The sequence below is a fragment of the Rissa tridactyla genome, chromosome 2 (assembly GCF_028500815.1).
Source record: "Rissa tridactyla isolate bRisTri1 chromosome 2, bRisTri1.patW.cur.20221130, whole genome shotgun sequence".
Classification (NCBI taxonomy): Eukaryota; Metazoa; Chordata; class Aves; order Charadriiformes; family Laridae; genus Rissa; species Rissa tridactyla.
The window spans coordinates 143609850-143635829 of NC_071467.1; the positions used below are offsets into that span (position 1 = coordinate 143609850).

The 25980-nt window shown below is 38.9% G+C and overlaps 1 protein-coding gene across 1 annotated transcript in view; it reads right to left on the reverse strand.

The window, feature by feature from the left end:
• Nucleotides 1-25980, reverse strand: part of ZNF804B (zinc finger protein 804B) — a 240497-nt gene that overhangs the window by 38643 nt on the left and 175874 nt on the right. The gene's annotated exons all lie outside the window — the stretch shown is intronic.

The window sequence follows — 25980 nt, forward strand, 5'->3', positions numbered from 1 at the left end:
TTTGTTCACTTCCCCCCTAGTTGTTGGGTTTTTTTTGGTCCCCCCTTTCCTTCAACTTACAACCCATGGCAGAGACAGAACTGTGGTCTTACCTGCCAGTTTCTGAGTTTACCAGGCAGTATAGTCAGTAGTGATGGCAACTCATCAGCTGCAAGTCTGCAATGTGTTTGATTCCTTATTCATAGAAAAGAAAGAAACTTTAGTCAGAATGTATTGTTGGTGCAAATTCCTGGCCCTCGTGAGAGTGTGGAGAAACCCCCACGCTCATGATTTGTTGGGACACCTTGGTGCCACTTTCCAACTCCTCTTATTGTTCTCTCACATAGGGTAAGGAAATACAGAAAAGGAGCATGAAGGGCTATCTGAAAATGTTTGCCTAAAATGCTCCACCCAGTCCTCACCTCTTGGTGAGGTTCCTCCCCAGAAACTGGGTAACAACAAGCCAGAGATGCAGCCACCTCCGTCTCCAACTCAGGGTCTAGCAGAGTCCGGCGTGGCTGGAGTCAATGGAAGTTTTGCTACTGATTCTAAAGGGAGCATAAGATCCAGCTATAACAAGCATAATAAGTGAAAAAACAAAACAAGCAAAAGAGAAGATAAAATTTAGATCCAGGGGGATTTGCTGAGATTATTAAAATTATTAAAAGGGAAGCTGAGCGTATTCCTGCAGAGGCAGATTTTGGAAAAAAAAAAAAAAAAAAAAAGATGTGGAAAAGGAAAAGAATACCTGTTTATAATCAAAGACTACATTTTTTTTCTGCTGTGATATTTTTGAATAACAGACTAATATGGTACCAAATTGATAGCAAACATCTCTTGTGCTCTTGAATTCACCATACATGATTGTTAGTAGTAGGAAGAGCACTGTAGAATACAACATGCAATTTAAAATAAATATGTCCGTGTCTGGGACACAAAAAATCTTAAATACATACTTTGTTGAACAAATACAAGATGATCCATTCTCATCTCTCCTCAAATGAATAAAGTGTATAACATAGCACTAATTCTGTCTCAAGTACTTGGTTGGGAATACATTACCCAGGCTTAACGAGTACTTCTAGTGTTGCCGCGGAGACCTGAGGCTTTCTGAGACAACAACTCAAGCGGCTGATTACAGCTTGATGCTGTTTCACGAGGCCTCCTGGAGTGTCGATTAATCCCATGAATTTACTAAACATAGAGAAACATTAGAGGTTCTTGATTTCAGAGAAACGAGCTAGGCTGGTGTCTCTCAACTTGAAAGAACATTTATGGCTTCACCATCACTATTATAAATACAAATGGGGAGTTCTCAACTCCAAGAGTACCATAATTAAATTTCCTGCCTTACTGTGTCACATTTCTTAAGAGTGAGTCTTCTCAAAAACCAACTGAATTTATATCCATTATAGACTCTCTTGATTCTTCTTTATTTTTGAACCGTGATTCTGCATTGAATGTTTAAGGATTTTAATGCTACTTAAGTGAACAGAAGTACTTCATAACTTTGATTTTAGATAACCCGCTAGCACAACCACCTACGTTATAAAGCAGTGCGCAATCTTATTAGATAACAGATTTGACGGTGTATTTCTTTAATGAATACAAGTGTGTGAGCTCCCTAACTCTTGATCTAATTAAAATAAATGACTCAATGAATTAATGATGAGACATTTCCTCCCAGTATTTAAAACCTACGTACTAAACTGCCTGTTCTTGAGTAAAATACAATAAACAAAAAACCTGCTTATAATCTCACTGGCTTGCCACTGGCTTCTCTAGGATAATATTTGGTTACCTAACTACATATATGAAAGCAGAAGCAAATGAACAGTAATTATCGTCTGGACGACGCTCTTAGTCATATGGTTTAGTTTTAGGTAGTCGTGCGAGGAGCGGGGAGTTGGACCCAATGATCCCTATGGGTCCCTTCCAACTCAAGACATTCTATGATTCTAGCAGCAGCAGAGTCCTCTAGTACACTGAGACTTCACTGAATGGCTACAGCATGAGAGGGTCTGGGGGGCACGCTCAGTGTTTTTTGTAACGTCATGTATACTCCTGTCATCAACATGAATGTAATTTCTAAACTATTGAATAACTCAGACTGAGTTGGTACTTACAACGTGAATTAGAAGTTTAACGAAGACTTGATGTGAATGGGCAGAAAAGACTTTGCATAGCAAGTATATTAATAACTTTAGGGGAGCTATTTTATATGGTGTTCTTCTATTAATTACTTCCCTTCTGCACAAACTTTCCACTGCCTCAGTCTCTAAACCTCATTATTTTGTATACATCCCATTGACACTTCACTGTTTAGATTTTGTTTTAAAGCAACTTATTCTGGTGCATTTCCATCCCTGGTGATTTTGGTCCAACTTTCATCCCTGAGCAGTTTTCCGTTACACTGTCAATATACTGTCAGGAAAATCCAACAGAAAATTGGCCATTACAAGATTTGGTGCGTTGCTGTGAAGTAGGATTCTTCTGAGCTGGCTCACGTTAATATCAATAGCTGTCTGATGGGACTTGCACCAAGCATTCACAACCACCCCCACACATGCAGGGAATAACACAAGTGTACTGTAGAAGTGTCCAGGGAATAATATTTCTGTCAGGTCTCATTACCTGTATTTAGCGATATTCTCCTCCCCTTTTAATACAAGTACTATGTCGTATGAAGTTACTAAAGCAGAAGCTCTGGCTCATTTCATTAGGGCTACGACTAGACCATTCAGGGACCAAGTTTATAGTGATTTAAAAACAATCAGGCCTTCATTTGCATCATGAAAGGGGTGACCAGGTGAGAGGCAAACTTCATATTAGCAGTTATTGCCATTCTGCAAATTTTCTTTTTCCCCATTTCAGAGGAACACCGCTCTTAAATGCTGGACACTCAACCGTATTCAGTGACCTCTATAGAGTAAATTCCAGTAACGAATTAAGTACAACATATTTTTATATATTCAAAACAGTCTATTCTGTTCTAGTAGAATAACTGTGACAAGTTTTGCTGGAATTACTGTATATGTTTTATATAGGGAAATAAAAATGTAACTATGTGATTTATATGGTCATCTCTGTCTTCATCTCTGAGTCGCTTTGTCAGATGGTTGCATAAGCTTATATTTAATATTCAAAACATCATTCTGAAGCCTGACTCCCACACTGAATGCAGTGTTAGGACTTTGGCCTCACCATACTCAACTTTGCAGCACTGAACTTGTATATGCCTTGCTGTGTACTGGAACCTGTAGAGCAACTTATTAGAAATATCCAGAAAGTAAGGAGAAACATGACAAAGAAGATGAAGTGATTGGAAAAAAAAGGAACATGCAACAAGGCGCAGGAGAAAAATATAAGGAGAAAATATAACCATGGAAGATGAAAGAAAGAAAAATTTCCTACTAATTCCCCAGGTGAAAAAAACCCCAGCGTGTTTGTATGCATGCTTCAACTGTTCTGTCTGTTTAGTTTATATAGTATGTATAAATTATGTAGTATAGTAGATATAGTATAACTATGAAACTATGCTATAGTTCCATCTAATATATTATGTCACATACATTATATTATTACCTTTATGCATCTTTAGTACAGTAATATTAAAAAAAAGATACATATAATATCAAGTTAATGCTAATATTAATATAATATCAATAAATATAATATTACCAGTATTTGTTTTACTAGATTGTCAATATTTTAAATTATTGTGTGATATTATTATATATAATATAACATAATGTATTATAATTTAGAAAGATATTGTGTGAAAAGGCTACCGATATTTCAAGTCACAATATTCCATTACACATCCAGGTTCCTGTATTAAAAATTGTATGATTAATTTCCACATTAACATCCTTCATATAGTATTGTGTCACTTAGGACAGGCCACCTGCATTATGAACTAAAAACAGAGCTCAAGTACATAAGTATGACTTTACAAGAACCAGAAGTTGGCATCACCACATCTAACTAATGTTACAACATTATACGATGTCATAAGAAGAAATAATGTTACTACTATCTCTGCTACCAACTCGGCTCTCCTAATGAGCTGCATTTTCATAGGTTTACTTCAAGTAAACCTATGGTTACATCACTTCATGCATGGTATTAATACCTTGGAATTTACAGCAAAGTGCAGATTTTACTGGAACAAGTAATTTAGGTTAGTTTGAATGTAAAAAATTCTTGTTCTCAAGATTTTTACTTTTATGGTTAGTGCTGAAAAACATCTTTTTGCAGTTTTCTTCATTTTTATTTAAGATGTCATAAAAGAGGAGGCTACTTACGATAATGAGAGTTTATGACAAGTTACGTGTTTTAATAATACCCACATTTGTCCCTTGTTTCTCTGTTCCAGATTTTAACTCAGTTTAATAACGAATATCACAATTTGCAGTGCTGCTCAAGATAAAACATGCAGAGGTCAATGAACCGAAGTAATTTCTATGGTAGTCACTTTTTAAAAATTTCTATCCATAAAACTCATACTTAAATCTTGACAATCCTTATCTCAACTGTTCAAGACGTACTGTTCTAAAACAAGCACTTGCTTGGTTATGCATGCATAATAAACCCTCTTACTGAATTTTCTTCTCCTTACTACTTCTTCATATGCAAATGTAATACATGCTTGCATGCAGAATAGGATAATGAAATTAATGTCATGCTTATATTTCCCATAAACAAAAAAGGAGTCAGGATACAATAAAATAATGGAAAACTAAAGTGACAAAGCAAACAAGATATTCATACAACAGGCACAAATCGAGCCCATTTCTTATATTACTTTACGCCGAAATTATTCTCCTGCCCACAAATTTATCATATATGGAACAAGAAAAACTTTTTTTTTTTCCCCACTAATTGCTCACCAAGACATTTTCTGAAGCCACCTCATTTCTCCTCAGATCTTGCACCTGATAATTAGTTGTGTTGCCCTGAAATGTAATGATGTGACACTGGCATCTAATTTTGGATGAAATTCAACCCTGCGTAGAAAACCTGCTTATGATTCTCTGCACTCCCTTGGGCAAAAATTAGGAGCTTGACTAGCGCTTTGCACTGGGATGAATTCCATTTACAATGAGTGTCAGTGTGCAGATTATGAAGAAGTTACTGGAGGAAGGGCAAGGGCTGCATATTGTCTGATTGTGCCACAGTTTTAAGTGGAATTTAAGCTTATTTTTCCCTTTGTTTGCAAGTGCTAGTAAAACAAGCAGATAGGAATTCTGAGTTAGTATTCTCATGCACAGCAATGGACCCCCGTGTTTTTGTTCGTCTAGCTTTCATTGAAATAAGACTTGTGTCTTGAGTTGTCAAGGGGTCTTGGGGTTGGTTGGACTCTAGGACCCCAAAAGCTGACGGCATGATCTTATCAGGTTCTGGAACCTTGTGTTTAAGTACAGTGCAATTATTGCTCTGGTATAACAGCATCTGTAATCAACTCATTTCAGCCAGGACACTTCATGCAAGAGACTCGAGAATGTTAAGGCAAAAAGAAATTAATTTCAGGTCAGAGATGAGAAACTCAAAATAGCTAAGTTTAAGGAAATGTGTTTTATTTATATTTTTCTTTATTTACACTAGAAATAAAAAACAAGCCTCAAGCAGGTGTTCTTCAGAAATTGTGGCTGTCTCTGGATTAGTATTGTGGATCAAAGCAGTAGCGAGCTTTTGAAGCAAACCTAAAAGCCTTCTCCACTTCCTGCACGTTGGTTTGGTTCATGGAGCAGCTTCGGTGCACGCAGCTGGCTTTCTTTTAAGGGAAACTACAGGAGAAGACCTGCTGTGGGCATATGCCAAATGTGCTCCAACCACTAATGGAAACATAAAGGTCCAAAGTAATGACTTATCCTGCAGTCAACTTTGGGGCAGGGACAACTGCTCCAAGCGAGCAGCAGCCTAAATCTTGTCCAAAGCAAAATCTCTAAACAGCAAGGTCGAGGTAGGTGTCTCAAAACCAACTGTTTCAATTGACAAATCCACTCCTTCTATACTGCACTATTTGTTAAAAGTGGGTATAGGGGGACAGGCCCTGGCTACACACTAGTCATAGCAGACCAGGGATCCCCTTTTTGCAACTTCCCTGATCAGATGGTCTACCAAATTTGGCCCTGATTCACCTGAACTCAGTAAAGCACAAGGGTTTTGCTACACATCAGTAGGTCATTTGCCAGCGTACTGTATTATACAGCACTTCCTTGGTCGACAGCTGGGTTGCTAGGCTTCTCTATATCTTTCTGGGTTTGAGGGGTTTATGTTAAAAATGGGAACAGTAGCTTTCTGAGTTATGTTAATACAAACTCACTCCGTAGCCCATCCATTAACCCTCATCCAGCCTGTCACCAAGGAGGTGGAGTCAAACACGAGGGTTGCTCCGTGCAAAAGTGAAGGTCAGACCATTAGCAACCTGTAGCTTTAAAATAGCAGTGAAAAGAAAGTGGGTCCCCAAAGGGAAATTGCTCCCCTTTATATTTGAGAAAAGCATCATCTGTAACTTATGCATTAGAGTGACTATGTTTAAGGACTGATTTTTCTTTTCCATCAAGGAGATGCCAAATATAGCTTAGGTTCTATAAACTGAACATTTTGATAACACTGCAGTCAGGTCAATTGAAGCAGAACTGGTAAAGAAACATTGTCAAGCATCATTTCAATAGCATGTGGCTGTCTTCCAGGGGTGCAAATATCATTACAATATAGCAAAGCAGTCTATGAACTGGATTAGCTGAACAAGCCGTTATCAGCACTCGGGAAAATTATATCAGTGACTGTGACTTCACCTGCCTGAGTGGTTTAAATGTCCTGCCTTTCCACACTGATAACACTTGGCACCACTTGCAGGCTGAAGAAAGTATGACTTTGTTTGATTTAATTATAGAACCATAACAATTTTTGATAGAGAAGAAAAGACCATTAGTCTAGGTCATCTTGTCCATCTCCCTGTAACTGCATGACAGTTGCATCCTCAGGTACCAGAAGCATACTGAAATAATACCCTCTTTTTTGCTCCTCTGTGCTTTTTTATTAGATTTATTGGGTGGATTTTCAGTCTCAGAGCAGCTGAGTTCCCAATAGCAATGCCATTGGAGTCTTTACATAGGGCAAATATTAGTAATTTGTTTTGGCAGAGAAGAATAGAAGAGAGATGGTATTTTTAGAACTGTTAGAAAGATTTTCCTCTGGGGTTTAATCTCCCCAGCACAGGATGTCTGTACGGAGAAGTACACTTTGGCTTAGTATGGGCAGGCGCTTGCCTGCAGCCCAAAGCTGGCAATCTGGCTTGGAGGCAGTCAGGAAATTTATGCTGCCAGGTGGATTCTGAAGTGATTCAAGACAAAGAATGGCAGAGACAGAATCATCATTAGCCAAATTATGCTTTCTGTCCTCTTAGTTTGCTTTACAGTATGCACAGTTAGTATACGTTAAATGTGCTATATATGCCATATACAGCTTTAACCTATGGCAAAAGAATTTTTATTTCTTTTTTTTTTAAAGTTTCCTATCCATCCCTGCAATGCTTTCTTACCTGGGGGAATGCCATAGTAGTCTTTTGATTTCCAGCATAGCACTAATTTTACCCTAGTTACAGGAATGGACTTTCACTAGTTACAGTTTTGCACAGGGTGAACGTAAATAATGATGTACCATACACACCACGGGTAGGTGATATGGCACAGAATTGACATAGCTACAAAAGCACCTGTCTATTCATAAAAAGATATACCAATAAAATGCCATCATCAGCTTTGAATTGTATTCTCAGATTTATCTGAGGTTGCCGAAAAGCATACTACAGTACGTTATCAGGCTGTAGAGTCACCTGCTATGTGTGCACAGTAGTGAGCTTGCACAGTTCCATTAGCTTGCTCAGTTTAGGCACAAAAAGATCCAACTACAGATTCAATACCAGGGCAAGAAAAGCTAGAAAACAGATGCTGACCTTCGGTACCGACAGAGCATTTCCACACTGTGCTTTCCATTATCCTGGAGGGTATTCTCATTACCAGCTCCAAGAAAAGTTTTCCTAGGAGCAGTGAGGCAGAAGGCACTGTAAGGATGCTCACTCCCATGGACTGCCAAAGCATTACATGCAGCTGACTAAAAGAAGATTACTTTAACAAGACCCTGAACACAAACCTGCGTAGTCATTAGCTCAGGCATTTAGAAAGGTATACATTTCACGACTAAAACACCCAAGGACAGGTGTCTAAATGCACGCTGTCTAGGCTGTATTACAGTCAGTGGAATGCTGGGGTTTGGTTCTGCTGCCTGCATACATCCAGTGCTACCTGATACGCCATTAGTACTGCTCTGTAAGAGCATCAGTCTGCTTTAGAACCTATCTCCCACCCATTCAGCATCTTTTACCCTAGATGCTGACAAGGGCAACTGCATCCAATGCCTTGTCAGCTGAGCAAGTGAGCTGGGAGAGAAGGTCCAGCCAAACCTGCACTTGGGGTCTGCTTCAGAGCAACATGAGCTGTTCTGTAGACTAAATCACCTTTGCTGGTCAGAGGACTGGTGCAGGAGTTTGAGTGCTTTTTGAGATGCCAGTGGTTATCAAGGGCCATCAAGGCCACCAACCCAATCAAGGGTTATCAAGCCCACACAGGGCTGTCTGATGCACTGGACCCCACGTAACACTCACACCTTTATAGAAGAGGCACCTTGGGAGCAGCTGGAATATCCTCAGGCATTGTAAATGTCACTACGTGAGGAAGTTCAGGCGAGTGAATCCTGTCAATAGCCCATGTCTAGATGCCTAAACTTAGATGTTTCGGTCTGGAGGTGAGTCACATCTTGGAATGGTGATCAAGTGCTTACAGCTAAGGGAAAAACTGAAACCTTTTCAAATCTTTTGTGCTGGCACCTACAGCTGACAAGGAAAAGAGGTCAACCTTGTCAGATTAGGACATGAATTTGGAGATATTTATTTTTTTGACTCCCAAGCTTTAATAACTTCAAAACCTGCTCTGCGTTAGGTTGGGGGAACTTGTATCCCTAGTAAAGCATATTAGTAAACACTTTTTCCTTGCACTCTCCTCTTAACTTCACCGACTATCCACAGAACATTATTTTTTTTTTAAATCCTAATTTTCAGGTCATTTATTACTTTGAATTTTCCAGCATCAGTAGAGACCGAGCATTTCTTCACAGGCGGGATGTCCCTTGACAGCCCTTCTCCTTGGGGACGATGGAACTGTCAACCGAACAATGAGTGAGGGACGACACTTACTCTGCAGCTGGTCCACCACATGTAATTCTCTTTTATATTAGATTAAAAGGAGAGTGACCAGTGTGACCCCTATCACTGTTCAAATAATGCGAAAACCTGCTTCTGCAAGTTTTTTTTTTCACCATAAAGCAAAAAAATCCAGAACTCCTCCTGTTAATGCAGGGGGAGTAGGGGTTTGTAATGTGCTATCACAGTAAAAGAAATGGTATTAGAAAGAGACTCGTCAGAAATTTTTGCCTGTAAAGATAAATTTGGTTGCGCAGCTACACTGTAACTACCGCGTATTTTGGTTACAAGAAGAGAATGGACTTCTAACAAATTATAGTTTTTGCTGGTATTTCATAAAGATCTGTTGGACTGTTTGGGGGATGCCAGAGTTCAATGTGTGTTATACAATCACAGAGCACACCTGCAATTTTTCCCTATGAATACTTGCAAGCACTGCAGAAATGAAAATAGTGATTGCACTTTAGGTAGGCAATTTTCGGTTACTATGTACAATAGCCTAGATAAAATCAATTTCGTGTGCATTACTCCTTAGGAAGTCAACATGGGCCACTGAAGTCCTAGCCACCTTGGCTGCAAGACTGCTCAGAAAGACCTTAACAAATTTTCTTTTATAATAAAAGGAAAAAAAATAGTAAGAAAAAAGAAATCTCTTCTCACTCAGATGGTGTTAAATATGTTGTTCAAATAAATTCCAAAAGGAATTTCCCTTTTTTTCATACAGACTGATGGACAACACAAACAGAGGAGAACAAAAATGCAAAATTAGGAAAATAAATGTCCCTCCAGTACTGTAGAGATCAATACTATATGTTAACTCTGGTGCTCTTTAACTTTATATGGCTGCAATCTGAATAAAGGTGACTTATCCTTCCTAGAACCTCTGACCAAAAGAAAGCCTTCAGTTCCGTGGAGTCAAAAACAGTCAGAGAAGCTGAAGATATCGTTGTCCTGTGGCTTCAACAGTGGCATACATTAAGAATCCAGGCTTGCGACCTGTGAGGTAACACTGGCTTCAGCATTTGCAAAATTGGTTCCCCAAAAAGCATTAAACACTGACAAACCTTGTGTCTGAGCCTTTCTGTGGTCTGTGGCAAATACAGTCCTGGCTAGCTTTTACAATTATTCATTAGCTGTGCTAATTTGCTGGGCCTAAGACTCATTTCTAGTACTTATAGAAATACTACATATACGCATTCATAAAACATTAGAAAGATTATGTAAAACACCACAAATGAATAGCAAGAGGCAAGGACAAAATTTCAATGCAAAAAGCTCTACTGGGGACAAAAAAGGGTAAATGCCACATCCTGGGGAAAAAAAGGTACAGTTAGGAAATACAATGTAATTCAATGACAAAATAGCCAGAGAATTACCGAATCTGGAGAGAATACAAATAATCTAATTTTAAAATGGGAGTGAACGAAATGTGCCGGAAGGACCAAAGAAATGGACTGTTACAGACTCAGTCATTTCATTAAACTTCTGAATGTTTTCATGCCTTTTAATTTAATCCTTTGTGATCCTGGCACTTTCAAGCAGGAGTTTTTCTACCTTTCTCATGAGGTTTAATTTTTCACTCAGGATGATGCCAAGACAAGAATATTCTGCCACTGCATTCTGACTGGTCCAGTTCTTCAGATGCTTCTCTAGAGCACTTCCTTACCGTTACACCCTAATTTTTATACTTTCTTAATACTTCACAGCTCTCTCAAACTATTACTTAGCACAGCTTTCTTGAACTGAGCTAACTTTGTGTAAATGCAACCATATTTTCAACAACAGACTGCAAAACTGGTATGCAGGTAGGGAGAGCTCTGTGACAAACCCGTTCCACTTTCTGGTTCACAAATCCAGTAAAGCAGACTTAATTGTAAAAACATATGTGAAAGACGAAAGGAAATTCATCCAGGCTGCTGGCAGCATGTTCCCTATCTCCCCTACATCACTGAATTGAACATTACATTGACGGGAGGTTAAAGGGAGCGAAGGATTCACTGGTCTTGCTGGTAAATACTGTTGTACTTGTAGCACTGTATTTTCTATTGCACAAATACATGAAGATCACCTTGATCCAAAGATTGCAATTAAAAATGCTCTTATTTCAGAAGAAAAAAAAAAAAAAAAAGACTGCCAATAGCTCTTCTGTTGTGTGGTATTTGGTCTCAGAGTTATTATGAATGTTTCTGGCTATGTATCTTTATCTGCATCACTGCTTATGATGCTGAGAAAGAAGACAGATGACATAGGAACTAATGAAGAGACAGGATCAATAAACTGAATGCTTCTGTGTTGTATTTTTCAAAATAGGACTGCCTGTGCTGTACATCAGACCATCTCTGTTGGTTTTAGCATAAAATACATGAAAATACGTAGTGACTGTTACTGTTTGTTCCTCTACGAGCTGAGAAAATACTGAAAATGCTTGAATCAGAGCACGTACAGAGGCACTGTACGACACAGTACTTGTCGGCTGACATGCAGATTAGCTTGTTTAGTTATGAGCCAATAAAGTTTCTGGAGTAAAACTTCCAGCATTTCCTAACTGTATCCTTTTTTCTGAGCCGCAATATTTGCCTTCAAAAAAATACAATGGCAAATCGCATTTTATCCTGTCTGTTCCACAATGCTCACCAAACTGTCACGAGGCACAAGGCTGAACCTAGACGAATGACCAAGCACGAGAGCATTAAGAAGAAAATAATTTCCAGAGCCAAAATGTGACCTAAACACCAGTGGTCCATGCAGCTCTTGCTGGTGTACTGGAGGAGCCAGCTCTGAACATGTCCCGGAGAAAAACCAAGGGTGGGCACACACTCGGAGTGCTCCTGTCATGCTTCTAACATGACTGTCCCCCCCCCGTTTTGTGGGCTGCAGAAAGTGAGCCCCATTTCAGTGTTCTTCTCTAGCATCTGAGAAAACGTCAAGCCTCACCGTAATGCTCCACTGCTGTTATACATATATGCAATACAATTACAGCTTGTCAGAAGTTTTTGGAGATTTAAGGAACCTCAGGTCAGAGCCAATACCAGCAAAAATGCTCATTGATAAACATCACTTCACAGTGAAGCATCGCTGCTTCAGCGGCACTCCTAGGCTGCTTCTAGATGCACCTTGAATGCGTTGACACAACCAAAATGGGACAGTAGAAGTTCCTACATGCTAAAACACTGGACAACACTGTGTGGTGCTACTGCTGTGCAAGCACAAAGGCAAAACAGCGGAAGTTAAAAGCCTGCTTTTCAGTCAAGTAAAATATATAAGGCACATAGCTGTGGTCAGAAACGGCTGAAGCTGCATACCTAGTGATGATATGGCCACACTGGTTCTTTGAATGTTTTTGTTTTCACTGGTTCAATAATTCCCCATTCCAGTGCCTCTGCTGTATCCAATATGGAAAATGAAATAAGTCCAGGTAAGTCTTATACCTGCTATTACTTCAAAGACAAATCTTGTCCAAGTATCTACCAGCAGGGAAAAAATGCTGCCATAGAAACCGTTTTTTTTTTTTCTGCTGCCCTGGCAATCCCCCACCCAGCAATTTTCTATAACACAAAGAATATGCAGAAGTGTATAGTTTTGCTAAAGTGTGGGTTTATTTATAACTAGATGAATGTTAAGAATTGCCTGTGAAGACAGTGGTGTCAAATCAATAAGTGATACTAAATGGCAAGTAAAGAAATTGATCTATATGACTATATTATCAAATTGATTATGCCAGCATTTGTTGTCTGTGTAGTTCAATATTTTTAATAGAGTAAAACATGTGAGAGTTTAGTCTACTGTATTCTTCTGTTATTTAGCCTGTATTTCACAATTTTCCTTTATTTCTGGAGATTTAATGTCAAACTTAAAAATACAAGGTAAAAGAATAAGTAAATGTTAAATAATCAGTTGGTTTTCCATGCCATTGTGCATGTCCTCTTCTTGTATTCTCAATAGCCACAGAAGAAAGTCACCTCTCATTGTATCCCTAAACCCCACAGCATCATGACAGCCAAATGATGGCAGGGCACCAAGGAGGATCCCTCGTGCGGCTCTCCTGGACTCCACAGTCTCTACAAAGTCTCTCCAAAGTGCTAAGGAGGGAGAATCTGAACACGCTGCTGAGTACACTGTCCTCATCTTGAAACGCATCCAGTCTTGAATATGACCTTTGTATGTAGCAGTTCCCTCAGCTTCTGCCGCTCGTTAATGCTGGCTCTGCTGACAGCTGTAAACCACAGTGACAGGAATCCTCAGGATGGAGATCACAGGCATTAACACCTGCCCAACCTCCTCCTGAAACCTAATAATTGCTTGACTATTTGGATGGGCTGGCGTATGTCCGTTGCTGCATCTGTGTTGGCAGGCTGACACTCCTTAAGATGACTAATTCAATTGCTTGCAATTCTGCAATTGTGTTAACATACACCAAATTACACCAGGTCTTGAAAAGGTACATTTTATTCTGCTCTCTGATCAACAGCGAGCCCATAGACCTCATCTGCTTCCTCCCAGAAACTCAGATACGGCAAAACTAGGTAAAGTTACATATTCTGTTCACATCAGACACAAGTATGTTTTCATTGCCTTTGTTAGTCTTCATTGCCTTTGTTAAATTCCTTATTTCATCTTCCTTCCTTGCTCAACTGCAAAAGATAACTGCACTACCCAACACGATATTAATTTAATTTGCTTTTCAGTTTTAAATGAGGACAAATACTACCCAAAACAAATTCCAGCGCTTTCACTGTTTGAACTACTGTTGATAATGCCAGTGAAAGGTAAGTCACGTATTAATCTTAAATAACTTGACATTTCAGTTTTATTAATCAAACTCTTGTCAATTAAATCACATTTCATCATACTTTACAGATTTCAGCAGCATGCAGTACTCTCAAAATAGCTTTTTTGGAAGTTCATATTGAGAGAATGGCAATTCGCAAAATGGACATTGCTATTTCAGCCACTGCTGCTTTATTTACATGTTTGTTCACAGTTTTAACCATCAGTGAAGAATTTTAACAAACAAACAAATTTCACTCTGTTTTAGCATTTTAAAGACATCTAATTTTATACCTCTGACAACTTTTCTTCTGCCTCCATTAACAAAGGCTAAAGAATTCAGACAAAATACAGGGAGAAAGACAGTGGAAATTTTTTTATTATTATTTTATTAGAGATTAAAGTCTTGCCTCAGTTATACTAAAGCTATTGATAGTGGAGCAGGTAATTCTTTATATTTTATTTGATATTAGATATTCTATGTTAAGCTAGTGCTTTATTTACAGAGCTGAGATCAGAAGCTCACCCCACAAGAGCAATGCTTCATGTTACAGTTTTCTGAACGGTCTCTCGTGTATTCCCTTTTTTTTGGATGTGTATAACTGTGTGTGCCAAAATGGCCCAAGCACATAGGAGAGGCATGGTTTAAAAATTTAGCCCCAAGCTTTTAATGCCTTGGATCCCCTTATCTAACAGCTTTGAATTACTTTGTGTCACTTGTATTGCAGGATGTTCTTGAGGATATAACTGATTAAATGGCACAGAATCTAGCAGTGATGGAGCAACTTCAAATTCAAGGTCACCAAATGGATTCTCAGACTGTCAGGCTTTCTAAAAAAAAAAAACACCCTGAAGGCCAGAAAAGATATTCAGTAAGTTTTGAAGCAGCTTTACCGCTTTCATTCTTGTTTTGTGATGAAGCTATTGGAGTGAGCCCAGTTAATTATCCTTCAATTATGTAACTATTTCCCCAAAACAAGTTTCAGAGCATGGTAACTGGTGATTGTACAAGTCATGAACAAACTGAATTGCTTTAAAGGTTTTGGGGTTTTAGAAATCCATTTCTGTTGCATATTAGCTATTTAAAAAAAAAAAAATTGAAGTAATTGTAATTATGTGGCAAGAAACACATTGGTTGAATGTTGGCTAACACAGTCTCTGTCCAGTTGAATGAATCTCATGGAATACCTGTTGTTACTGTCAAAACCCAACACAGCTTATGCTCATGTTACCTATCGACTTCCAGGAGATCTCATTCTTCCTTGCTTTAAACCCACAACCTGACCTCATCAATGTGTACCTCTTAGTTGCTTGTATTTTAAAATACCTTTACACTTTGAGGGTCTCCCATGTGTTGGGGGATAGTTTCCTATGAATATTCGGCAAGTCATGAGGTCACTCTCCCACACTTTGCTTGGGAAGCCTCTCCTTTGCTGTAAGACAAAACTAGAAGGTTTTTTGGCTACCGATGCTGTACTATCTCACTGTTCCCCCTTCCTCCCCCACCCCGCAGCCTTTTTTCCCCCCTCTTTCTGTCTACATCCATCTGCTGTCCTTTGTATTTTAATTTAAATTATAACAAATCCAGGGCAGATACCTTCTGGCTGTTTGCATGTTACTTGCCACAGAAGGCTCCCGCTCGAAGCCTAGTCGTCCCAGATGGTACTGTAATGCAAACACTAAAGATAATCTCATAATTCCCCAGGGCATCAGCCCAGAACCCCACATGCAGGGTGCACTCCTCTTTCTCGGCACTGATCAGGCTTTTCTGTCAAGAGAAATGCTCTGAGGTGACAAGGACTCTACAACATTTTTATGCCCTTTCCTGAACCTACACATTGAGTGACAGACAAGGGTGGCTATCCGCACATTTGCATATGCATACACACACAGACACACGCACAGATACACATGCACGTATTTTCTGAGGCTCAGGTGTCACAGCAATTTACTACTCCAGCCCAGATATTCAGCTTCTGCATCATTGCAGACATTTCTCTATTATGTGAATCCCTACAAAGGTATACCTATTGCGTGCATATTTGAATAGAAACTGCTGAGTCCTGAAACTAGCCCTCAATGGTACATCTCTACATCCATGGTGAAAATTGATTCAACTTACTGCTTAACTACTGGTGAATTGTGATTAATCTTGCATGGATAGATTTACTCACCCTGATTCAACCATCTGAAAATGAGATTTGGTCTTAGACAGGACTACTCACTTTAGACTTCCTTTACAGGCAACGGAGAAATAATTCTCACCTGAACAATGGCCATTGTAAAATAGGGGTCCTAAAATAGATGAGAAAAAGTGTTCTTAATGCTGAGGGCCTGGGATGAAAAAAATGAGACACCTCTTTTTAGATTAATAAAGTTAAATGGGATTGACCATTTCTGGGATTATTGTTTTGTTTTGCCTCTCCACTAAAGACGTATAAGATTCTGTGCCAGTATTTCAGTAGTGTTCCTGAATGTCATATTGTGAGGGTGGCCTGTGGGGAGATTATGACTTTTTGTTTTCCACACTCTATAGGGAGATTGTGACTTTTTGTTTATAACTCCATGGCTAGGCTTTATAGATGGTTATCAAACATGCCTTCTCAGTCAGTTTATTTTATTTTTTAATCCTGGCAGAGTCTTTTAATTATATCTTATCCCTAGAGCTCAGTAAACTTTCATATCCCTAATACTCTTACAACAAGTTCCACAATCTAACAAGTATTTAATTTTGATCCTCTGTAAAGAGTAAATAATTGTATCACCTTCTTTCTATGTGAAAACAACTGTAAAGATTTTTCTTCCCAAAGTTTTCTACTGATCTTTCTGGACGGTTATATTGTAAAACATAGGTCACCTCAACATTCCTGCCCACAATTTGATGTCTACAAATGTTGAATATCAGGACTGTAAAAACACTCATAATGGATAATAATTTAATACCACTTTGCTCAGTGATAAGCTCAGATTTAAACACATCATTTGGTAACTTAACAGCCTTTGTAGGCAGAGACTGAGACAAAGCACACCAAACGTCCCCGTTTATTCTGGTATATTGCCAGTATCTTCATAGATGAGTTCACAGGTTGCAGTACAAAGCAAAGAGGCAAAAATCATTCAGGACGGTATGGCTTTGGAGCTGGATATCAAATGGGGTGTATATGCACCACCCCACATTAGAGAATTTAACTTTTCTGTGAATTAATTTATTCTAAAATTAATCATAAAGAATGAGTCATTTTTTGGAAGGCAAGTCTATGAGCACTAGTTCTTTGATTAAATGGTAAACAAAACATCAATAAATACTACGAAATTGCAGTTGTATAGCAAAGATATCCCTTAAAACAGTCTGCATGTTAGGAAAAAGATTATTAATAATTGGAGAGCTATATAGCTTATTGTTTGCTTTTCTTGAAGTTGTTCATAACTGGCTGTTTGATCATCCCTTATCATGCTGGAGCAAATGGAAGATGATTGCAGCGGCAAACTCATTTGCAGCCTCTAAAATTCCAGGAATGTTTATTTCCACTAATAATGAGCTGGAATGAGCTTGTCATCGGGGTTTTCTGCACCAATTACACGTAAATGCCCATTTTCCATTGAAAATTCTAATCAATATTTGCATATTTAAAAGCAAGGTGCATGAAAGCTTGGAAATTAATGAGCAGGTTGGCCAAAAACATAACTCCAATATGTTAGCAAAGCAATACATTCTCTAGCAGAATGGACAGCTTCTCTGAAACCAACCAAAACGCACTATAACAATTTTTTAGTAGCTCACTGTACCCAGTGGTTTTAGGAAAATTTAAGAAGAGACTGATTCCAAGCTGTTTTAAATAAATATTTAATCCATGTCAATAACTGCTGATATTTTTTCTCTGTAGGAATTCTCAACAGGGAAAAATTCTACATTGATTCTCTTATTTATTACCACATGTAGTTTGTCCATTGCCCTAGCACAAAGTTTCAATTTTGTGGTTTTGGTTTTAGTACTGTTTTGTGTTTCTGACATTATTATTTTATTAAAGTTTTGAAACTTCTCGTGAAAAGTGTTTACCAAACTGGCAACATTCTAACTTTCTATTTCCTTCTATAATCTGTACTGTATGCAACTGCCAAATCAGATTAGATGAACAAATATTTTGGTTGTATGTACTGAATGACACATTGAAAAGCAAGTTAAATAGTAAATAAAAATAGACATTTTTTGCCAGTTTGTGGTGCCAGGCTTTAATGACATCATAAATTCATTGCCTGTCCTGCATGAAGCTGCCATATCAGAAAAAAATGCAGCCTCATAAGGAATAAAAACTTGGAGAGTTTTTTTCCAAATGGGGGCAGGAATAATTACAGAATCACAGAATTGTAGGGGCTGAAAAGGACCCTTGGAGATGATCTAGTCCAACCTGCCCTGCCAACCCAGCTTCACCTAGAGCAGACTGGACAGGAACGCATCCAGGTGGGTTTTGAATATCTCCAGAGAAGGAGACTCTACAACCTCTCTGGGCAGCTTGTTCCAGTGCTCTGTCACCCTCAAAATAAAGAATTTTTTCCTCATGTTGAGACGGAATTTCCTGTGTTCCAGCTTGTGCCTGTTACCCCTTGTCCTGTCGCTGGACACCACTGAGAAGAGTCTGACCCTATCCTCTTGACACCCACCCTCTAGATATTTATAAGCATTGATAAGATCCCCTCTCAGTCTTCTCTTCTCCAGGCTAAACAGACCGAGGTGTCTCAGCCTTTTCTCGTAAGAGAGGTGATCCATTCCCTTGATCACATTTGTAGCCCTCCGCTGGACTCTTTCTGCGAGTGAAAAATCAGAAACTGTTTTGCCAAAAGAACAACACTTATTTTAGTTATCATTGTACTGTTGTTTCCAGAAAAGCATGATTGCTAATCAGATCAACAGTAAATTGAATACCAATGTTGCCTTCCCTGTGCATTCAAACCTTCTACTATTAGCATAATTCTAATTATTATTTATATTGCAGTAGTACCCAAGAGTCCTAATCAAAATCTGGCATAAACACAGATGAACAGAGCGTTCTTGCATAGGAAACTTAAGTAAGTTTTGTGAAGAAGGAATAATCACAGAATCATAGAATGGTTAGAGCTGGAAAGGACCTTAAAGATCATCTAGTTCCAACCCCCTGCCATAGGCAGGGACGCCTCTCACTAGACCAGGCTGCTCAAAGCCCCATCCAATTTGGCTTTGAATGCTTACAGGAATGGAGCATCCACAACTTCTCTGGGCCATCCATTACAGTGCCTCACCAGGCTCACTCAGAGTAAAGAATTTCTTCCTAACACCTAATCTAAATCTACCTTCTTTCAGTTTAAAACTGTCACCCCTCATCCTGTCTCTACGCTCCCTGATAATGAGTCCCTCCCCATCCTTCCTGTAGGCCCCCTTCAGGTACCGGAAGGCCGTTATAAGGTCTCCTGGGAGCCTTCTCTTCTTCAGGCTGAACAACCCCAACTCTCTCAGCCTGTCTTCATAGGAGAGGCGCTCCAGCCCTCTGATCATCTTTGTGGCCCTCCTATGGACCCACTCCAACAGGTCCGTGACCTTCTTATGTTGGGGACTCCAGAACTGGATGCAGTACTCCAGGCGGGATCTCAGGAGAGTGGAGTAGAGGGGCAGAATCACCTCCCTCACCCTGCTGGCCACATTTCTTTTGATGCAGCCCAGGATGCAGTTGGCTTTCTGGACTGGGAGCACACATTGCCAGCTCACGTTGAGCTTCTCATCCACCAACACCACCAAGTCCTTCTCCTTAGGGCTGTTCTCAACCCATTCTCTACCCAGCCTGTATTTGTGCTCGGGATTGCCCTGACCCAGGTGCAGAACCTTGTACTTGGCTTGGTTGAATAATGACTAGAGAAACTTGGTCCTAATCAGGAGAATTTGAGAAATACAATGACTTTTTATCTCTTTCTTTAGTCACAAATTTGTGCACAAATGCAGTCAGCTAAAGTTCAGTCCAGCCTATCATTCTTCCATATTTTTTTTTGCAAAGACTACCATTGGCATGTCTAGGATTAAAATTATAAAAGCAAATGCCAAAGTTAAACGTAAAAGCCTTTGAAAATTTGGTTTCTGAGGCAAATGGAAAATATTCATGCAGGCAAAGAACATTTTCAAGGATAAATAAGTGAAGATTAATTTTGTCCATGCAAAGAGTAAATTTCAGTGAAATTTGCTATAACAGACATATGATATGATAATTATTACTGTCTTCACTGAATTATTCTAAAAGAAAAAGAATAGATTTAATTGGCTTTTCCAATGCTAATTCTATAATGCCATTTTTTAAAGACATCACCAAAAATAGTTAAAACGTTAGCCAAGAAGTTAAGAAGATCCCTTGGAAAAGAGTTTCCCGTTAATTTTATACAGTCTTTCCAGTAACTACGGGAGAGACAAACATACTGTTGCAACTTCATAGCCACAGACTAAGATGGCATCTGGCAGCCAGGCTGAACTCCATTTTTTGGCATAGAGCATATAAGCATTTCACAAATCACAGTTCCCTATTGCTCACAAAACTTAACACGTGCAAAACTGCAATTGTAGGTATATATCTCCATAAAGAAGAAAGAATCAAAGTGGCAGCTAAGAACACAGTATGATGCATTTCTGAAAGAGAAAAAAAAAAAGACATTCTCCTTTTAGAAGACTCTTTGGCTCTGTTTCACACTTTTTAGTGTAGCTATATGGCACATGTTCGTTACTCCACTTGTTTAATATCGGAGGGGGATATTAATTCTATTAAAAATATACACCACGGCACCAAGTGACTCTCTGTTTATCTCATCTGATATTGCTTATCGCTCTGTGATTGAATTCAAGTGCATTCTTTTCTAAGTTGAAGTGAAAAGGATGATCTTGTCTCACCTATATAACTAAGAAACTGATTGTACTGTTAGACCACAAGCCATGATTTTAACAGATCATCATTTTAGTTTAAGGTTAAAGTTCAAACTCAACACATATAGCAGAGGATTATTTTTCATTGAGAATAAAATTTGTGAGTGGATCCAATACTAAGTTTATAACTGGCTTTGCACCTACTGTGACAAATAAACCCACATGGTATAGTGCATATCAAAAAAGAAATAAAAAGTCTTCCTCCCTCACAATTATACAAGGAGTGACCGAAATATATTAGTGAAAGATCAAAGCATACAGAGCAAGAAAAGAAATACATAAACGGATTCAATAATTTCCTGTCATATTGCTCACTTCCTGTGAAACCTTAATTGATGATACTATTAGAAACAATACGTTTAGGTTACATTGCCTGTAAAAGTTAAACTTATTAATTTGCATACTGGGGAATTAATAATAACCAAAAATGTAATATTGCTGTAATTATTAAAAAAATATGATTACTCAATGATTGAGTTTGTACCAAAATATTAAATACCTATTTATACGTACAAATACAAGGAATTCACAAAAAATATGTAAACTGTAAGAAAACAGTAAACACTCCTTATCTAGGGGGTTTGTTTGGCATAAAAATTCCTGTATTAAATATGTCACTAGCATATGAAGATGGATTAGTAGACAGAGTACACTAAGCAACCCAATATAAATTATACATTGCACTTGTCATAAAAATTTGCTATTTAATACACATGTAACCATCACATTTTTTCATGTATCTACATAATTCACAAGACCCCAAATGATTTCTTTAACCCAAAATATGAACTGAAAATGTCTTCACTTCTTTTCCAGTCATTGCTGAAACCAGTCCAACTGGCGTTTTTTTTGCATGGAATCTCAGTTTTTGAAAGTGAAACATAAGATCACAGGTAGAACCATCACCCAGAGGATAGGGACTAGAAGTGAAGAAAGGGAGAACTGCTAATGTTCTGGAAATGTCCTCCTGTAGAAAAGATAAAGCACCTTAACACGGTGGCATCTCTTGCACTACATGAGCAATTCAAGAGATTTGCACTACCTACTTACAAGAGATTTCCTTGTCTTACGAGGGCCTCCAGGATGGTCAGGGTGGAGCTCTTGCCCTGTAAGGAGAGGCCAAAGGACCATGGCTTGGTCGTCCTGGGAAAGGGATATCTTTGGAGGGACAGGAGTACCCACGAGATGTTGTCAAGAAGCTGGAGTCGAGCTCTTCACAAAGGTGTATGATGGGAGGATGAGAGGTAATGGGCATAAGCTGACAGAAAGGAAGTTCAGACTGAATATAGGTAAAAACTTCTTCCCAATGAGGACAATCAAGCAGCAGCACAGGTTGCCCAGAGACGCAGCATGTTCTATGTGTTTGAGATTTTCAATACCAGCCTCAACAAAGCCCTGAACAACCTGGTCTGAGCTCACAGCTGACCCTGCTTGAGCAGGAGGTTGGGCTAGAGACCTCCTGAGATCTCTTCCACCCTGGATTACCATGTGGTCCTCTGATCCTGTGATGTCAGACTTCATGTACACAAATTAAAAATAATATGAAATTTATCCAATATAAAACTCTTCAAAACTCATCTAAGTAATTGGATCCTACATATCATGCATAGACTTGCTTAACTGCCACTTTAGGGCATCTTGGGCTTTGTTTCTTTGCCTAACACAGCTGTGGCATTAAGCAGACTTAATTATTATCTGACATTTTTATACATTCAATGAGACATTATTCTAAACACAAAAGATGATTAAACTTCAAAGAAAATTATTTACAAGAGGAGCAAATGTAGTTAGATATATATATGGATAAATAAAAGAAAGTTTATATCACTTAGAAGCACGGGCTGTATATAATATGGATCTTTATCTTCTTTATGGCCTACGTGAAGTTAAGTTTGGGTGTCTTAGCTATGTAATTGCATACACTGACATTTTATTTTTTAACTGCTGGTTTTATGTAACAAATTGATTGTATGTATTTTAAACTGCATTGCTGTATCACTTTTTCTTCTAGATTTAAAATATGGATTTTATCTCTTCCATTTAAATTATTCAAAAAGCTAAGTAAGAAGTTACTGTAGTAGGTATTGTTTTAAGCATTTGCTTCCTAACAGAAGGCTGTAAGAGGCCAACATGCATTTGGTACAATTGTGAAATTCTTATACATTACATCTGTCTCAACTGTTAACCGTATGAGATTGGTACAGCAGAGACTGCTAAAAAGGAGCATATTGACTGCTTAGCTCTGCTGTCAAAGGAGTACAATGCACAGTATTATAATGATCACAGATTACAGTGATTGTGGTTGAACAAAAAACTTTTGAGAGATTCTATTTATTTCAAGTGGTTTAACAAGAGCAGTTTGAACGAGCCAAAACACAGATATTTTCCCCTAAATTGATTTCCGTGTTCCTGTTTTTAATAGATTTCTGTTTAGAACGTCCTAACAAGTGGGATGGTGATGACTTCTGTACAGAAGTCATCTGTAGGCTTTTTTTGTGATAGTGACAAACAATTTATTTAATTTATTTCAATTGAAAATAAAATTCATTCTGTCAATAACTCCTCCTTCATGATCTCACCTTTCAGCAAGATTATTTTGACAGTGGCTGCAAAAATTTGTATTTATTTAATGTAAAACTAACCAGTGTGTTCATATAATGTAAAGTAAGTGTAAATGTTAATGTAAAACTAATCACAACACGTCCAACTTCTTAGGAAACAGAGGAAGAGGGACAGTTCTAAATCCATTTATCATTTGGTTCTGTATTTTGAACACTTCTAATTTATTAGAAGATAATATGAAACATGAGTTAATATATCTCAACTGCATTACACTGAGGGCTCAAAGCTGACAAATAGCTCTACATGAGTCTCCATGCCTGTGTGGTAAAGAACAAAAACGCAGGTTTTTTAGGATTAAAGTGGGAAACGTATCAAGAAAGAATAGATAATGTTTTTCCTTTGTATGTTTTCCATGTCCACACATGTAAAAAATTATCTTTAGCTAAGAAATATTTGGTTGACATGACATGATTTCCTAATAATCTTGATAAAAATTTGATTAACCAAGCTACTATATTAAATTTATTGTTTTCTCTAACCAGAACTGTAGCAAGGGAAGCAAGATCGATTATAGAATCACAGAATCACAGAACGATAGGGGTTGGAAGGGACCTCTGGAGATCATCCAGTCCAACCCCCCTGCCAGAGCAGGGTCACCTTAGAGCAGGTTGCACAGGAACGCGTCCAGGCAGGTTTTGAATGTCTCCAGAGTTGGAGACTCCACCACCTCTCTGGGCAGCCTGTTCCAGTGCCCTGACACCCTCAAAGTAAAGAATTTCCTTCTCATGTTTAGGTGGGACTTCCTATGCTCAAGTTTGTGCCCGTTACCTCTTGTCCTGTTGCCGGGGACCACTGAAAAGAGCCTGGCCCCATCCTCCTGACACCCACCCTTTAAGTATTTATAAGTGTTGATAAGGTGCCCCACAGCCTTCTTTTTTCCAGACTGAAGAGACCCAAATCCCTCAGTCTTTCTTCATAAGAGAGGTGTTCCAATCCCCTAATCATCTTGGTAGCCCTTTGCTTCACCGTCTCCAGCAGTTCCCTGTCCCTCTTGAACCAGGGAGCCCAGAACTGGACACAGTACTCCAGATGCAGCCTCAGCAAGGCGGAGCAGAGAGGGAGGATGACCTCCCTTGACCTGCTGGCCACACTCTTCTTGATGCAGCCCAGGATGCCATTGGCCTTCTTGGCCACAAGGGCACATTGCTGGCTCGTGGTCATCCTGTTGTCCACCAGGACTCCCAGGTCTCTTTCAGCTGAGCTGCTCTCCAGCAGGTCAGCCCCCAACCTGTACTGATGCATGGGGTTATTCCTCCCCAGGTGCAGCACCCTACACTTGCCCTTGTTGAATTTCATAAGGTTTCTCTCTGCCCAACTCTCCAGCCTGTCCAGGTCTCTCTGTATGGTGGCACAGCCTTCCGGTGTGTCAGCCACCCCCCCAGCTTTGTGTCGTTGGCAAACGTGATGAGGGTGCACTCTATCCCTTCATCCATGTCATTGATGAGTATATTGAATAGGACTGGACCCAGTACTGACCCCTGGGGAACACCACTCGTCACTGGTCTCCAACTAGACTCTGTGCCCCTAATCACAACCCTCTGAGTTCTGTCTTTCAACCAGTGCCCTATCCACCTTACTGTCCATTCATCTAACCCACACTTCCCAAGCTTCCCTGTGAGGATGCTGTGGGAGACCGTGTCGAACTCCTTGCTGAAGTCAAGGTAATCCCACCACAAACATCATATTGATAGGAGCACCATGAGAAAAACGTGTCCCACCAGCTCTCCTTTCTTTGCACTGGCAATCACAAAGAAGGGCTGCTTATCTGTAGTAGTAGGATAAGCAGGACAAGGTAATGTTTGCTCCTGGAAACAGAACAAGAAAGAAGAGAAGAACATCTGTGGAGGCAGATGTTTTAGGTATTGGCATGTCTTGATACTGCTCTTCCCACAGTGCCTTTTACATTGTTTTGTTTAGAAGTGAAATTGGATTATGGTTTTGTGGAACTTCCTACCAGCCTTGTTGAATACTGACATAGTACCAGTACTCCTCAGCTTTCTGGAATATCCCTCATGAGCCAACATTTATTTAAATATTTCATAGGTCCAGCTAAGACCAAAGACTTTTAGCAATCAATGTGCTAGGCCTGGTGGTTTAAAAAAGAGACATAGATTACTTTTTAGTGTTTAGATTAATGATTGATAAAGGAACTGATAGCACTTTCTCATCTCACTTCCATTAACTTCATGGTCATCATGTTTGTTTAAGGCAAATACACGTCAATTGTATGTGGCTTCTCTGCATCATTTTACATATATATATATGTAAAAATTTCAAATGTATTGAAAATGTGATTTTTGAAACTTATAGGATATATAACTTCCAACAAATGTGTTTCATTCATAACGTATTTTTTGAAGCTCCTGGGCCTTAGATCAGAAGATGGCCTTTTACCCTGACTTTTTTTATCTTCCTT